At 41.7% G+C, this 12,156-nt stretch overlaps 1 protein-coding gene across 2 annotated transcripts in view; it reads right to left on the bottom strand.

Annotated features, from left to right (window-relative positions):
• The window catches only part of LOC126183467 (rho GTPase-activating protein 12-like), a 233,599-nt gene that overhangs the window by 88,489 nt on the left and 132,954 nt on the right, over positions 1–12,156 (bottom strand). The window lies entirely within an intron of this gene.

Genomic DNA, 12,156 nt, shown 5'->3' with positions numbered 1-12,156 from the left:
ACCACCGAATTCTATTAATCAGATTGTTTGGAAGCAGGTTAGTAAATGATCTTTCCATTTATCTACAGCTTCCCATGCACCTGAGACACTGAAATCCCTGCAGCAATTCTGTTGGGAGAACAACACATCTGGTACGAACTCCTCCTGTGGTTTCATGAAAAAGCAAAACAATTGCCGCCTGTGAGCTCCAGAATCGAGTAGTCACAAGCAGCTCCAAATCGTAAGATATTTTCGAGCTATAAGGCTTTAAAACTAACAAGCAACCTTGTGAAATCTAGAACTGTGATGTAATCAGAGTCAACAGATGTATAAAAACATGCTGAAGATGTTTCATGGAAATAGAACAGAAGAGAAGTTGGTAAACTGGCTTAAGCTGCAAGGTCAGATTATTCCACCATTCCACCAAACATTGTATTTCCCACTAGATTATGAATGGGCGATTACTAACTGGTGCTACTGAGGAAAATGTTAAGATGTGAGGGGATGGGAGAGAGGGGGGGGGGGGGGGGCAGGGAGAAGAAGCACTTGCCCCGTCCTGGAATCTGGGTACTGAGTTTATTGTCATTACATAATACTCTCATATTTATATCAGCTACTGTAGTGATCAGCAGGTTTAACAATGATGAGCACGATTGAAAATGATGGAACTTTAGCTATCACTATATATCTCAGACTTTTTTGGTGGTCACGCTGTTCATGAGAAATCATGCCAATTCCTAGAAGCAGCGACGATTTTGGCGCTATTCTCCAGTTATGATGGAAGCAAAACATCTCATAAATGTGCCGAAATAGTGTCATCAATCTTCTCTTGGTCACTTTCTCATACAGCTGTTATCTGTGGACGAAGAAGACCCATGATAACATGCTGAATATAGGAGGGCATGCTGCAAAGTAATGCCTCCCAATTTTATATGTGAAAACTCTTAAAGGTTTTTAAATAAAAAGCATAATTAACATTCTACATATTTATTCTTCATGTCTACATATTTGCTGTTCTCTGCCACTGGAAGGCTCCGAAAAGAAGAATGTAACATGGTGGTGTGTTACGTAACTATATCGAAATAGAATGTTGTAATCGAGTGCCAAATTCCAGGAGTTTATCCACATACAGATCACCCTTTCCTTCAGCATGACACAAGCGCTGTGACATTGGATTCACTGTCACCGATCATTCTCCATACTGTCCCGACTTGGCTCCATGCAACTTTCATCTGTTTCCAAAACTTTAAGAACACCTTCGGGGACTTCAACTTGCTAGTGATGAAGCAGTGCAAGCTCAGGTGAGATTGTGGCTCCTGCAACAAGTCAAACATTCTTCAATGCCGGTATCAACAAAACTGGTCTCTCGTTGGGAGAAATGTTTTCGTCACCCGGGTGACTATTTTGGGAAATAAATATGTAGACATGAAGAATAAAGACGTAGAATGTCAATAACGTATGCTTTATTTTAAAATCTTTAAAGAGTTTTCACATAAAAAAATTCGGAGGCGTTACATGGGTATGGCGAATGCCTGGTGAACGTCATCTGTGTGCAGTGCCAACAGTAAAATTCGGAGGTGGTGGTGTTGTTATGTGGTTGTGTTTTTCATGGAGGGGGCTTGGACCCCTTGTTGTTTTGCATAGCACTATCACAGCACAGGCCTACATTGATGTTTTAAACACATTCTTGCTTCCCACTGTTGAGAAGCAATTCGGTGATGGCAACTGCATCTTTCAACACGATCGACCACCTGTTCATAATGCACGGCCTGTGGTGGAGTGGTTATACGACAATAACATCCCTGTAATGGACTGGCCTGCACAGAGTCGAGTCCTGACCTGAATCCTATAGAACACTTTTGGGATGTTTTGGAACACGGACTTCGTGCTAGGCCTCACCGACTGACATCGATACCCCTCCTCAGTGCAGCACTCCATGAAGAATGGGCTGCCATTCCCCAAGAAACCTTCCAGCACTGCATTGAATATATGCCTGTGAGAGTGGAACCTGTCATCAAGACTAAGGCTGGGCCAACACCATACTGAATTCCAGCATTAGCGATGGAGGGCACCACGAACTTTTAACTCATTTTCAGCCAGGTGTCCGGATACTTTTGATCACATAGTGTATATACGCTGCTGGAGAGACTCCTATATAACAGACTGAGCCCAGAAATATTGGAATCAATACCAGGTGAACAAGCAGAATTCCAACCTAATAGAAGGTGCAATGACCAAGTGCTTTCCCTGACAACCTATACAGAGGCAGGCTATCAGAAAAAGCAAAAAACATCAACTGCTTTCACAGATCTGAGCGCAGCCTATGACGCTGTCTGAAGAAAAGGGCTGTTGTAGAAACTAATTCAAATAATTCCACGCAGCTGTACTGTAAGACTGATTGATAACACACGTGTTGGGAGAGCTTTTAAAGTGTTTACTGGAAAAAGAAAGAGCTCCGCGAAAATACTCAACAACGGGCTAATGTAACGTAGCAAATTATTACGAGTTGTTACCCTGCATCAGAAACGTAGCTTGCCGTGGAGCCGGGAAGAGAGGAAATGGTTTTCACGCACGCACACCTGACGCTTCCTATTGGGCCGTGCGAGCGTGCAATGCGTTACGGATAATCTCTATCAATCTGAATAAATACCATTTAAATATAAATCAATCTTTTTCATACTTCGTATACCAAATTCTATGCATAACACAACCATGCTGTTAAAATTTTACATCAATAACTTCCATACTTTCGAAGATATAAATTTTTACCTAAACACGCAATAACCGTGCTGGCATTGTGAAACTGAGTGAGGCTTTTAAGGTATTCATCTCTAGTATCAATTGAAACTACAACTAAGAGGATAGGTTCATACAATCTAATTTCCTGAAGTTTTCTTTAGTTTCATTACATTTCTGACATTATTAAAAGTACTTTGGAAAATTATTAATTCACTGTGTTTTGGTTGTGTGTTTTAGGAGAGACAAGAGAGTGAATGGACGACATACATACAGGAAAATGTGATATTGTACTATAACTATGTAAATGTATGCATGAGAAAGTAGTTGTGTAATAGGGGAATTTGTGTCACATGTCCGATTGAGCTTGATTTTGTAAAGCGCAGCCAAGAAGGGGCGTTGGGTATTAAATTTATTAGCAATTTATTTTGTAAAAAGGAATCGTATTTTGTTTTCATTGAGTTTTATCTAGTTTCGTAATTACGATATCTCTAGTCTAAATTACTTGTGGCTGACATTAGAAATACCGCGAGTGTAGTAGTGCTCTTGATGGTCTGATTGGCTGCTTAACATACGAACCAACAGGAATTCAGCGTTTCCCGCGCGTTTGAGTAGGGCTTTGTGCCTCAGATGTGCGAGTCGAGATAGTCATTTTGGAGCCGTCTTCTAGTAAACACCTATGTTAAATTGCACTGATCAAATTTGTACGAAAATGAAGAAATCTGTGCGTTTGATCGGTTCCTGTGTAGATGAAAAGCAACTACAGTGTTGGGTATTTTGAGAAAGTTTGAGCTTTGTGAGTGATTTATTTTAGGAGATTTCACGTGTGAACCTTTCGAGTCATACATGAACTCCGCGTGGCGTGTTTCGCGCAAATTACGAGAAATTACGGCCAGCATTTCTGTACAGTAACACTAGTGAATGACTTACCAGAAGAATGGAATGTAGGGATAGTGTGTCTGATGCATAAGAATGGAGATCTATTTGAATGCAGCAACTACAGAGGCATAACACTTTTAAATGTTATATATACAGGACTATCAAATATCCTGTTCAGTAATCTTCACCTATAGCAGGAGATGATATTGGAAGCTATAAATGCGGGTTCAGACCAGGAAAGTCAAGTGTTACTGTAAACCAGGTATTTATTCTCCGACAAACAGTACAAAAGACCAATGAATTCAATGTTGGTGTGCACCACCTTTTCATTGACTTTAAATCTGCATATGACACAATAAACGGGGTCAAACTTTATGAGGCAATGTGGGAATTTCGAGTGCCTGGAAAACTGGTGCATTTAATAGAGGTCACCCTAAAGTGTCCCCAGTGTACCGTGCGAGTGCAGTCAAGGCTATCACCTCAGTTTTCCACTCGAACTGGGCTAAGGCAAGGAGATGGGCTTTCCTGCCTACTTTTCAACCTGACGCTTGAAAAAGTGGTACGCGAATCGGGTATTCAGACAAGAGGAACTATCTACTATAAGTTTGTACAATTGCTGGGATATGTAGATGACTTGGATTTAATGAGCGGAACACTTAGAGATCTACAAAGTGCATTTTCAGCTGTAAAACTGAGTGCAGAGAATATGGGCCTGAGAATTAATGAAGGAAAGACGAAGTATATGTATAATGGCACTAACCATCCCTTACAGCCCACAATAACCGTTGGAATAATATTTGAGCGAGTGGAATGTTTAACCTATCTGGACTCAAAGATAGAAGCAAATGGCACCACCTTTACTGAAATTATGGCTCGCATAAGTGCTTCTAACCGATGATACTTTGGAATGCTGCGACGTTTTAATTCCAAGCTTATATCACGAGGGACTAAGTGCCGACTTAACAAAAAGCTGATACGCCCAGTACTTACTTATGGCTCAGAAACATGGACAATTACGAAGCAGGGTGAAAACAAACTGAGATCACATGAAAGAAGTATACTGAGGAGGATTTTTGGACCTGGATATGAAAATGGGACCTGGAGAAGGCGAAGAAATGACGAACTTTATGACTGCTATAAGGAGGATGATGTGGTAAAGTTCATAAAGCTGTGTAGACTGAGATGGGCTGGACATGTAATGCGACTCAATGAGACAGATCCCGCAAAGAAAGCCTGCTGTAGTGAACCTGGAGGAAGACGAGCAAGAGGACGACCTAGGTTGAGATGGAGCGACGAGGTTGGAGAGGACGCTGCCAGAGTCGGTTGCCGTAACTGGAGGTCCCGACGGAGTCCAGAGAGGAATGGCAGAAAATTATTGAGGAGGCCTAGTCCCATCCCGGGATGGAGTGCCAATGGAAGAAGAAGAAGAAGAAGAAGAATGACTACGTATTAACTCGCAAGTAGTCATGGGTCAGTGATTGTTTAGGATGTTTATAATATAAGGTTGGACTAAACATCTTCTGGCTGCTTTTGGATGTGAACTTGTTTCAGAGACAGTAACACTGTATAATTAGTGTAGGGATAGTAAGTAAGGACTTGATAGCTATTTTCTGTGTTCTAAAGGCAATAAATCAGCTTACAGGAAACTTTACACATTTTTCAAACAAGTCATGCAAGAATCCCGAACACCCGAATGTGTAACTAACTGTCAGTTTCTGTGGATGGGCTGGAGTTATGCGGCCTTTGCGTGGTAGGTATTTAGCTGACTTTTCGTCAACGCTGCTTTTATCGGCTAAACCAGTACCTACCATCACAGAGTGAAGGGGCAGGCAACAGACAACCTGAAACCTACCCAGGTATGCGGACTGATTGTTTAAAGGGCAGTGAGAGACTGACTCGACTCGACCCGCTACCACAGGGCTCAACCCTTGCTCTACCTTCTCTAATCTTTACATGTCCGACATTCCAAACACGCAGTCTAGGAAGTTTGGCTACGCAGATGACTGGGCCCTCGCTGCACAACACAGATCATTCACAAATGGTCACTGAAGACATCCTGTGCTCAGATCTGAAATCCCTGAGTGGCTGCTTTCGCAAATGGAGACCGCAACCGAACCCAAACAAGACTGAAGTATCACGCTTACACCTTCGCAACCAGTCAGCAAGAAGATAGTTCAATTTTATCTATGAAGGGAAACGCCTTAACCATAACAATTACCCCAAATATCTAGGAGTTGCACTAGACAGGACGCTCTCTTACAAGGAGCACCTGACAAAGACTGCAGGCAAAATGAGGACAAAATACATCATCATCCATACATTATGAGGCACTACTTGGGGCTCCACAGCAAACACACTCCACACATCAGTAATTGGGCTTGTCTGGTCAGTGGCAGAATACTGCGCTCCAGTATGGATTACTAGCCCGTACACAAACGGGATCGATGTATTAAACGACACCATGCACATCATCAGTGGCACAATAAAATCTACCCCTACAGTATGGCTGATAACACTGAGAAATATACCACCACCAGAGATATGGTGAAAAATACTCTCCTCAGAGAATACAACACACTATTAGTAACCCTCAGCTGCCCATACATAATTATACAGCCGACCTGGAGTGCAGAAGGCTTAAATCGAGAAGACTACCACTACCAACTGCTAGAGAGATGACGACCTCCAACTCTGACATCTACAATCTCTGGAAACAACAATGTTGAGAATACTGCCCACCAAAATGCCAAAGCTTCAAGGAAAATAAGAAACCGCCCGGCTTCAGTCAGTCGCGCAAAGTGCGGACAACTTTGAACCGCATACACATTGGCCACGGAAGACGTGCTGACGCCCTCTGCAAATGGAGAAAGATACAAACTCCAAACAGGGACAGCGGTGCTGAAGGACAAACATTCCAGCACATAGTGGAAGAATGCCCAGTTCGAGCTTACAAGGAAACCTTCATCGACTTCCTTGCTGCAACAGAGGAGGCATCGATTATATTCAATGTCTGGACGAGAATTTGTAATTAAATTGTATATAAAGTGTACAAGAACAGCTATGTATGCCATACGATAAATAAAAAAAATACTAAGTGAACAATTACCAGTCATTTGAGATATAATTGGTGTTTTTAACTTCCTGTCAGAATTAGTATTTGGGGCACGATGCGTTTTCAAACTCATGGAATTAGCTACATAATAACGGCAGTTTTATAGCTTTTCCCCTCTTGGTAAAATTTTTACAACCGCCCATCTAAAGTTTGCACATACGATGCTCGAAAACCCTTTGCTATTACTATTAGACGATCAGATGATATTAGATGCTTTGTTGTTACCATAGTCAATACGTATTAGGCAGTTACCATCTACGTTCGAAATAACGATCTTCAGTGTCGTGAGGGGCGATTTTCCAAATATTTCGCGAGCCGAGATTACACGCAAAGAATTTCAGTGCATAGTAATCCAGTCCCCGAACTCAAAATTAATTTCACTTATTTGGAAGCTTTTCGTCCACGAATGACGACAGCCGTCCTGGTGAACCCTGATATACACCAATCGAAAACTGCCATCTCGAAGATTCACGTAGCTGTAAACAAATCGCTTGGCGTCTAACCAGTCGCTAAATATCCAGAGGTGACAAAGCATTGGCGGCACTGCTGATGAAAGTGATCTGTCCACCCGTGTCAAAGAAAAACTCGGCAGCACTATGCAGAGTTCTCCATCTATCTCTGCAAACCACTGTGAGGTGCATGGCAGAATGTACGTCTCATTAAACCAGTTCTTGGGGTTTCTTCCTGTCCCATTCGCGTATGGGGCGTGGGAAGAATGATTGACAACCGGTTTCGCGGCCTAAAGTCGCATCATCACTTGCAACCTACATGATAAAAAAGCAGAGTAGAGTGTCACCACATTTTGTGGTTGGTGTCGAAAATCTGAGGGAAATGAAATTCCAATTTACAGTCCGTATAAGACATATTTAACGAAGACAAAGAATGAGAGCTTAAGTTAGGCAACTAGAAAAATGTGAGACAACTTTTGTCACGGAAATCTGAAACAAAAGAAAAGAAAAACCACACAAATTACAATAAAAGGCAAAGAAGTGAAAACGATGTATATTTTTTGTAGAGAGAACCAAAAATAAAGCAGATACAATTCATCATGCAAAACACTTACACGGTAAACATTTTGCATTCCCTTGAGAAATGCAGCTCACGTACATGTGTGAATCCACAATAATGCCTACATGTTTCGGAAAAACTCATTTTGCCCTCAGGAACAATACTTTATCTTAATTACCGTATATGGTTCAAATGGCTCTGAGCACTATGGGACTTAACATCTGTGGTCGTCAGTCCCCTAGAACTTAGAACTACTTAAACCTAACTAACCTAAGGACATCACAGACATCCATGCCCGAGGCAGGATTCGAACCTGCGACCGTAGCAGTCGCGCGGTTCCGGACGGAGCGCCTAGAACCGCTAGACCACCGCGGCCGGCAATTACCGTATATGATTTAAAAATACTTCAAGCACAATCATGAAAGTTCCGACTGTAGATTACTTAAAATTTTGTGAAATTATTTTAAACGCGCAAAAGAAACAGTCGTGCTGAATAATGAGACCTCCCGATCGCTCAGAGGTTTAAAATGAAAATCTCGTTTTCGTGTGTGGAATAGACATCATCAGTAAAAGGGGAGCTGTACCGTAGTGTAGAGGAAAGAAGGTGCGAAAGTATTGCCTAGGTGAAGGTATAAATGAATCAGTTACCAAAAATGACCGTGTGTGAAGCAGAAAATGGCAACGTTAGTGTAATTAAAAGTAAACCACAACACACGTACATTTCTGGTGGGGAATGATGATTCTTAATGATCAACCTGTCGGCGGAATATGCATGGAAATAAAGTTCCTTGGAATGCAAGCACGAACATTTCGGTCTATACAACTGGGCAGTCCATGCAAATGTCTTGCTGGGCAACTACAGTTTCCCCCCCCCCCCCCCTCCCTTTTGCGGGGGACACGAATATAGATAGGTATCTCAAGTGACATGAAGAAATCGGCCTGGAAAAATAAGTTAAGGAAACATATTTGAAAGGTAACGCTGGATTATTTCGGTCAAACACGCCCACGAATGAGTTTCGCTTTGGCAATATAAAACTTTACTGTGTCCGAGGGTGAAATAAGCATGCAAGAGGTATTGGTGGAGGGTTTGAGTTTCACGTTAAAACATCGAAGGTAGGTAATGAATCAAACAACAATACAATGTCTGTAAAAAATTATTCCGTTTCGTAAGACAAAATCTCAGTAACCGATGAGCAGAAGGGTCTCTCTCTCTCTCTCTCTCTCTCTCTCTCTCTCTCTCCACACACACACACACACACACACACACACAAGTTATCTTCTGCAGTTCCTGCGAAGCTGAATCTATCTTCGGAGCAATGTAATTATCTCGAGGCTTATCAACTTCTCAAAACATAAACCGCCACATCTGTTGGCAAAAATAAAGACCTCCGCACTGACAGCATTTTAAAAGAGAAGCCGGCCATAGTGGCCGAGCGGTTCTAGGCGCTACAGTCCGGAACCTCGCGACCGCTACGGTCGCAGGTTCGAATCCTCCCTCGGGCATGAATGTGTGTGATGTCTTTAGATAAGTTAGGTTTAAGTGGTTCTAAGTTCTATGGGACTAATGACCTCAGAAGTTAAGTCTCATAGTGTTCAGAGCCATTTGAACCATTTTCAAAAGAGAAATGCGAAGAGTGCAGACGTAAATTTTCAAATTTAAATAAATAAATAAATAAATGCTCGAGAAGCGCATATTACATCCATAACCTAACTGGTGTCGTCAATCTCGTATGGTTAGTATGTCTTTTAAAGTCAGGAACTGCCTAACATTCATTAATCACCACGCGGGGGAAGATCACAGAATGGGAACCAGATATAGTGTAGTCTGGACGCGCGTCGATGCCTAACCTGCACTGTTGAAAGAGACTGGAAACACGTGCCGAATGTGACAACGTGTGGTAAAATGTGTTAAGTGACATAGGCCTTTGCTCAGTCACGGAACTGTTAGCGGAATGGTCTTGATAGAACATGCATCTACGACAGTTCAGAACCATCAAGAAACTCCTACTATATCCACTAATGGCAATTATTTTAAGTTCAGACACGTATCTGTCAGGCTTTTATTCTCTTTGGAACGATTACTCAATTCTACCAAACGATAAGAAAATCAAACATGAAAGTTCCACCTCGTATTATTCGAGGAAAGCGAGGTTTTAGTTCATAGCGGCGGACCGTTTCGGGCTTCGAGAGATACTAAGAGGAATAATTTTTATTCATATGCGTGTGATCTGCCACATCATAGTTTGTGATAAATTTCGTGTATAATTCAGGTAGCATGGTCATCAGCCAATGAACTATTTGCTGGTATAGAACATCGGCTTCGCATGCTATGTACTAGACACTATAAATTCCGCGGCCCGACAAACAGTAGAATATTCTCTCGACGGGAAACTCGTTTTACAAAACAAAGTGACGATACTGTTACAAAAACTATGCTACTCCAGACGGAGGAGCTTACGGGCGCTTAACACCGAGGTTATCAGCGTCTCCAGAAGAGCCTCTGTGATTACGTGTCATGAAGACGACAGTTTGGCACAAGTTTTCGAATTTCTGAAAAGATGTGGGCAATAGTAATACCTTGATTTTATGTGGGTTACTGTACCATCAAAGGTCTGAACAATTTAACCTGAATAACCCTCTCACACTGACGAAGGCGGAGAGGAATTGCCACTGCCCCGCGTTGTTAATAATTCTGGTCTTCACATGACATTTCTGGTACCATTTAACATATCAAGTCTTCCTTGTGCCCCCTGCCCCACCCGCCTTTCCACACTGTGAACTAACATAAGCACCCAAGCACTCGTGTGCCTCAAACTCCCATGCCGGAGAACTGTCACTGGATGACGACAGCACTCGTTCGTATAGCTGCATGTTTTTACTTTTCATCGGACTCCGTACATTCGAAAGTATCTGACCATCTGGAGAAGCCCTACACACCACAAACAAGTATATTGATCCTCAACAATAGGCAATTAATGATGACCTCCTCCTTTCAAAAGGCAAAGCCTTGTTTATCTCTGCCACAACAGCTTCCCCTACTCAGCAGTCCTCTTCATCTCCATATACGAACGTAGCTCACTGATCATTTTTATAATGGGATGTTCTCGGCCGTCTCCTTGTTTTCTTACCTACGATTTTGCCTTCGAAAATGTTTTGTAATAGAGTATCATGTCTGACTAACTGTCTAAAACTTTCAGTAGTTCTTTGTTCTTTCCTATTTCCTGTAGAACCATCTTACTCGCTTTTCTGTCAGTCCAGCTCTATTAATTCTCCTCTAGAGGATAACTAGGTAACAAAATACAATTTCGACTTGGACTTTAACAAAACAGTGTATTTTTTCTTACCGAAAGAACTTAATATCAAGATAAACACTAACAACAAGAAATTTGAAACTTCGTTTTGTAAGAAACAAAAGACACTCCGAGACGGAGCACAAGCCTGGACTGGGAAAGGTTTAGGATGAAAACTAACAAATTCCTTCTTAAACAAACTATTCCGAGATTTCCGTTAAGCTACTTGGGGGGGGGGGGGGGGACGGCAAAGAAAATCGGAATATGAATGGATGGAGCGGAATTTGAACTCAGCTCCTCCTGAATGCGAGTCCAGTGCCTTAACCACGGTTCTCTCTCCCTGTTAGTTTTCAAATACAAATAAAAATCATAAAAAACAGAACAGTTAGTGAAGCTATAAATTTTATCTCTTGTAGGGGAACTAACGGTAGCAATAATTTAACACTTGTACACAAACAGCAACGAGCTCATGTCGAGATGTTGCACGGAGTTTTCTTTATTCAAGGCTGCATCACTGTCCAAAGCGGATCTGCGTCAGTCCCGCAACGGAACTAAGTATCAAACCGTATTGTGAAACAAACCTTCCGCTCCGGAAGGATTCCGTTCCTTTCCAGCAATCTTGCTATCATCTATAGTGTCCAAGAACTTCAAACACGTCACACTGAACATAAAATTTTCGGAGCTACGCTTACAGATTTTCAAATATGTACAAACGCTCAGAACGTTGCTACAAAAAATTACACATTTTCTTATTTTTTTACTAAGTTGAATACTAAGAAGATAAAACAGTTTTTGATGTTGCTGAGCAACTGTTATAAAATAATTTTTAAATGATCACACCGCTATTTGACTGTATTGCTGTTTATTTAATTGCGACCTAGGTTTCGGTCTTTTATAGCCATTTTCAAGTGGCTCCCCACGAAATGCCAGATGTAAAGTCATCATACTGTAAAACGCTCAATAAATAATGGTGGGAACACGTCGTATTTAGTAAAAACAAGTTTACTTGGTATATAAAAGGTGAACACATGTCCTTGAGTCGTAACAATAGTGAAATCAAAGAGTATATGAAGATAGTTTCAGGAATAATACGACGATTATTTTACTACGGCCGTATGCTTGCAGGTAGTTTCGTACAGTAAAGGAAAACGG

Source organism: Schistocerca cancellata, chromosome 4, assembly GCF_023864275.1.
Source record: "Schistocerca cancellata isolate TAMUIC-IGC-003103 chromosome 4, iqSchCanc2.1, whole genome shotgun sequence".
Taxonomy (NCBI): domain Eukaryota; kingdom Metazoa; phylum Arthropoda; class Insecta; order Orthoptera; family Acrididae; genus Schistocerca; species Schistocerca cancellata.
Note: the sequence above shows the minus strand (reverse complement) of the source record. Positions and strands in the feature narration are given on the sequence as shown.